Raw genomic sequence first — 5,510 nt, forward strand, 5'->3', positions numbered from 1 at the left:
TTTCTCCCCATTCTGCTTCTTCAGCTTTGGACAATCTCTCTTCATATGAACTGGCTCCTTGCACTTGTACCAATGAATTTCCTTTTTGCCTCTAGACTTTGATCTGGAATTTCGCCTTCCAGAACTCTCCTTCTCTTTCTTCCTTCCACGATCCTGCTTACCCTTAACATATAAACTTTCACCGTGAGAGCTTTCTCCTGCATTCTGCTTCCGCTGGTTGTGAGCCAACAATGCTGCAGTAATCTCATCCACTTTGATAGTTTCTTTCCCATATGTCAGAGTAGTCACTAGGTGTTCATAGGAAGAGGGCAACGAACACAACAAAATCATCGCTCGATCTTCATCCTCAATACTCACATCAAGCAGTGACAGGTCTGTGATTATTTGATTGAAGCCATTAACATGTTGCGTCAGATCAGAACCTTCCTGCATCTTCAGCCCATATAACTTTTGCTTCAGATACAACTTGTTCGTCAGATACTTCTTCAGCCCATACAACTTTTATTTCAGATACAACTTGTTCGTCAGAGATTTTGTCATAAACTGAGTTTCCAATTTTTTCCAAACTTCTCCTGGAGATTTCAGATTCATCACGTGATACATAACTTCATCTGTTAGACATAGTCGTATCGTCGTTGCCGCTCGCTGTTGCAATTCTTCTCAATCTTTATCCTCCATGGCATCTGATTTTGCTGCCCGCAAAGCCTTCAAGATTCTCTGTTGCGCCAACAGATCTTTCACCCTGGTTTGCCACAATCCGAAGTTAACAGTTCCGTCGAACTTCACCACCTCGAATTTCGCACCAGAAAATGTCATCTTAAAAATTATTTCTGCAACAAAACTTTCTGCAAAAAATTCCTCTACAAAAATCCTTGCTTAGAACCCCTCTTTTTTTTTAAGAAAAGAAAGAGAAAAAAAATTGAAATACTCGAGCAAAGCAAAAAATTTCTTCTCCGCCTCCAAGAAAAGAAATAAATATTTCCTTTATTTTCTCTCCTTATTCAGCAAAGAAAATTCTTAATTAAATTTGCTTAATTTAATTTAAATCAACTTAATTAAAAAAAATTCTTTTAATTAAGTGAATTTAAAAAAGAAAACTTTCCTTCACTAGCTTTCGTTTTGGAAATTCAAAAAATAAAGCAAACTTTCCTTTTCCTTTCCCTGCTCTCCTGCGGCAATGGATTCCTCTAGCTTCCCTTCCGGATTCCTTTCCAGCAAAGGAATATTCTTCCTCCGCTTCGGATTTCCTTCCAATTTCTTCTGAAATTCCCTCTCCAGCGAAGCTTGATTAAAGCCTTCCTTCTGCAGCCTTCCAAAGGAATATTTCCTTCCGCAGCCTTCCAAAGGAATATTCTTCTAGCAGATCGGGGAATATTCCTCCAGCAATGCTTCTCCGCAACAAAGAAGGGCAGAGAATATCTGCTTCCTTCAAAGGTCCCCCCGGGAAGCCAGCCACCAATGGAAAGTTCCGAAAATTGCTTCCTTGCCTCCGCTCCTTCCTTTTTATGTCTGATCGCATCTCCCGCGCGATCTTCTCGTAGGTCCGAGACCTCCGCTTCTTCCCGCGACGAAGCTGCCTCTTCTCTTCCATTCATCCACTAGTTACTCCCTTCTCTGCTTCATCCCTTCCATTACTTCTGCGGTTTAAATAATTATATAGAGAATCCGGACAGGAACTGTGTCCAGACTCCAATGAATAAAATCTTGTCACGTGTATCTGACTAAGCACACCTAAAAAATGACAAAAAGACACCAATAACACCCCCAATAACACCGCGGTGTTATTTACGTGGTCCTCGGGGAGTTGTTATTGGCGCTATTCACGAGTGTTATTACGGTATTATTATGATTTTATTGAAGTAGTTTTTCAGGGGGTTATTGCGGTGTTATCACAATGTTATTTGCATGGTCTTCCGGGTGGTGTTATGGGCGTTGATTAATGATGTTATTGCGATGTTATTAATGCATTATTCGAGTTGTTTTGATAGAATTTTGAAGCGAAACCACTGTACCGGTGGTATTGTGGTGTTGTTTGAGTTGTTTTATAATAAAATCATAAAAAGTGCATAGCTGTCATTTTTTTAGGTGAGCCCAATCAGATACACGTGGCAAAATTTTGTTGGAGTCCTCTGTATGTATTATTTTATCCTCTTTTTCATCCACTCGTTCTTCCCTTTTTTCCTTCATCCCTTCCATTACTTCTAGGGTTTAAATTAATTAAAGCATATGACTTCAATTATTCTTTTTTTCCCCCACCACACATATTATATTTAGTTTCTGTCATGGTATGACTCATATATCATATCGGGACAGACGCTGGATCGAAGCGGAATAGAGCAGAGCGGAAGAATCTGTCCAAATTGGGAAGTTACGTGGGTTGGGGTGCGGGGGCAAAACCCCGCGGTATGGTATAAGGGTAATATTGTAATTACATGTTGTGCCTAGGTTTACTCCTGAGGTTATAAATAGACATGTTAGTAACCCCAGGAGGTATCCCTCTATTCTATAAACTCTTTTCTGAATATTGAAAGAAACTCACCGCTCTACTCCCGAGGACGTAGACATCTTTGTCGAACCTCGTTAAATCTTTGTGTTCTTCTAGATTTGTGTCGATTACTATTTTTCTTCGCCCTAATTTGCTCAACAGTAATGTACAAATCAAGACTAGCAATCAAATGACATGAAATTTTAAAAATGCTAGATGTATATCATTGATTAAAACTATTTTAATCCCAAGAGATTAAGCCAAAGGGTATGGGCCAACCAATTTGCATTTCTACATCAACATATCTTTATTATCCAACATGAGCTAAATCTACAGCTTCATATGCCTTAACATGCAGTTGGACCAACTATAATACTAAAAATCTTATGTCCTAAAAATATATTGAAAATATCAATTGGGAAACAAACATTAATAATAATGACCTGCATGAATTGAATCATATTTTAATGATATTGCAAATGAAAGTCCTATATATTATAAAGGTGAAAAATAGGAGTTGAAGTACTTCACCAAGGTGAAGTCAAAGACTTGTAAGCTGAAGAAGCAAAGTATTGATTAAATTTGCCTAAACTTCAATTTTTTTTTATATTCCCACCATAGAAATGTGACCTCTTGACTGTTAGGTTTGTTGTTTTCATTAAGAGGTTGTTTGGCTGCAAGTAGAATTTAGTAGATCTTGTACATCTGAATTTAATAAATCCAAAGCACTTAAACTCAGAAAGCTGTTTGGCAAAATAGAGATTAAGTTCGACTAAATCCTGATGAACAATTTAGCTACTTTATTTAGGATATAAATCTGTTAGCTTAAATAATATTCAAATTATTTATTGATTACTAAAATATTATAATTATTTAACACAATAACCACTATGCGGCCATTAAATCACAAATGCATTTAGTTAATTTTTTTATCAATTAATACTAATTATTAAAGGTAATTTAACTTTTATTTGATGTATTTGTATCTAATTTATTTGATTGATTATTAATAGTATTAATTCATGATTATTTCAAAAAAAAAAATCATAATAAATATTAAAAATATCACAACTAACAATTATTCAATAGTTTATTAATCTAATTACGTACAGTATTTTTAATTTAATCAAATTTTACCAACAAAGTCTAAGTAACCCTCATTTTTCTCCCATCACAATACCTAAGCCACATGTTTCTCTCCCTTCTCCTGCTATACAAATTCTTGACTGCCTCAACAGCAAAGCAGTGAGAAGGCTAAACCCTCATATTCTGCTAAATCCCATAAATCTGCCAAACTATTAAATTTAGTAAATTTGGGATTGAGGCCAAAGTAAAGGAATCTGTTCGGCCAGATTTACACTAAGTAATGCTTAAATCCGGCTATCAAACTGCCCCAAACAGATTTCCACCTTGCTTTTCAATGAAATGTCTACAGGTTGTTACACAGAATAAATGATCAAAGAGAAACTGAGAAAAAAAAACAAAGAAACAAAAAACGTCTAACGATTTTCCAATTGATTTAATTCATGCGATGTATGAAAGAAACATGAAATAATTCGCTTAGAATCACAGAATAAAACCAATTCAAACAAAATGAAGAAAAACCAACCACACGATAGGGCCATCATATCCAAACCTGCTCCGCACGATCCGACCCAACGCATTCTGTGTAAAATCCGTCGAATTGTAAACCTAATCCTCCAAAACGATCATCTCCAGACTATTTATAAATGGATCAGAATGTGTACAGTCATTCCTAGCCACACAAACCTTCATCTAGGTCCCTCTGGCCATGAAAATCCCTTCGTCGCGGCCGCCGCGAGTAAAACTTCGCGCCAAACGACGCTAAACTGCGGCCTCCCGCCCCACTGCGCCGAGAAAGCGGCGCCAAACGCAGCCGTAGTGTTGACAACGGTCCAGAACGTTCCATCAACGATCTGGTCGAAGACCGGCTGGGGGTTCTGGAATGCCCCCGCCGTAGAAGTAAGTGGTGCGGACAAGGTAGCGAGAGCCACAGAAGACTGGGACTCTGTAGCAGATTTGCGTCGGCCGGGCGATTCACCGGGAAAGGAGCGGAGGGTGGAGAATGTGGGAAGGAGACCGGGAAGGGAGAGGTTTCGAGTGACTCCGGACGTGATGAAGGCGTTGTCCGGCAACCAAGGGAGGCCGCCGGCGGTTTCGGTGGTTCCCGCAGCGCCGCAGTCGATCAGGAGACCTTGGTTTACGATGGAGGAAAAAACATTCGTTTGAAGAGAGATTAGAGAGGAAAGAGGTAGAGGTGGTGTAAGAAGTAGTACCTCGAATCCTTGGGGTTTGTGATCGGATGGAGCAAAAGAGTGAGATGATGATGACGGAGAGGAGAAAGTGGAGGGAGCAAGAGCTCATATTTTCCGTAGAGAAGGGGAAAACAGTGGAGAAAAGAGGAGACGTCGGGGTTCAGTAATTACAACTGAGGGAGAACGGAGAAAGTGGGTGTGGGTTGATGGAATCGACCATGGTTTCGCCGGCGGTTGTCTGCGATGTGGAGCAGCTGTCAATTTGACTCGTTGTTTCTTGAACAGGCTCTTTAAGGAGCTAGTGTTCGTCTCGTTGGTTAAGCCTAACGAGTAACTGTTGTTCGTGTTCAGCTCGAAATGACTCGAAAAAAAAATTATGTAACTTTTTATATAACAATATATTACATATATTATTTACATAATAATATATTATATATATTTATGTTTAAGTTTAAATCATAACATCTCATGTGGCAAAGTGGTTAGTGTTTTTGTTTTATAGATTTGACCCAGGTTCTAATCCTACACTTTACACCTATTTTTCTTAATTTTAGTTTAACGAGCTAATTTCGAGCCGAACACGAACATGAATATTTACAAACACGAACACACTGTTCACGAGCCGATTTCGAACACGAGTTGATTTCGAACACGAGCTATTTCGAACGAGCCGAACACGAGCCAAGCCTGAGCTCGCTCAAGGTCGGCTCGTTTACAGCCCTAGCTGATCAGCAGTTGGTTCGCGATTT

General features: G+C 39.0%; 1 pseudogene; it reads right to left on the reverse strand.

The window, feature by feature from the left end:
- Positions 1-4,415, reverse strand: part of LOC110025925 — a 14,373-nt pseudogene extending 9,958 nt beyond the window's left edge.
- Between the last annotated feature and the right edge of the window lie 1,095 nt (positions 4,416-5,510).

This window comes from Phalaenopsis equestris, unplaced genomic scaffold, assembly GCF_001263595.1.
Source record: "Phalaenopsis equestris unplaced genomic scaffold, ASM126359v1 Scaffold000342, whole genome shotgun sequence".
Lineage (NCBI taxonomy): Eukaryota > Viridiplantae > Streptophyta > Magnoliopsida > Asparagales > Orchidaceae > Phalaenopsis > Phalaenopsis equestris.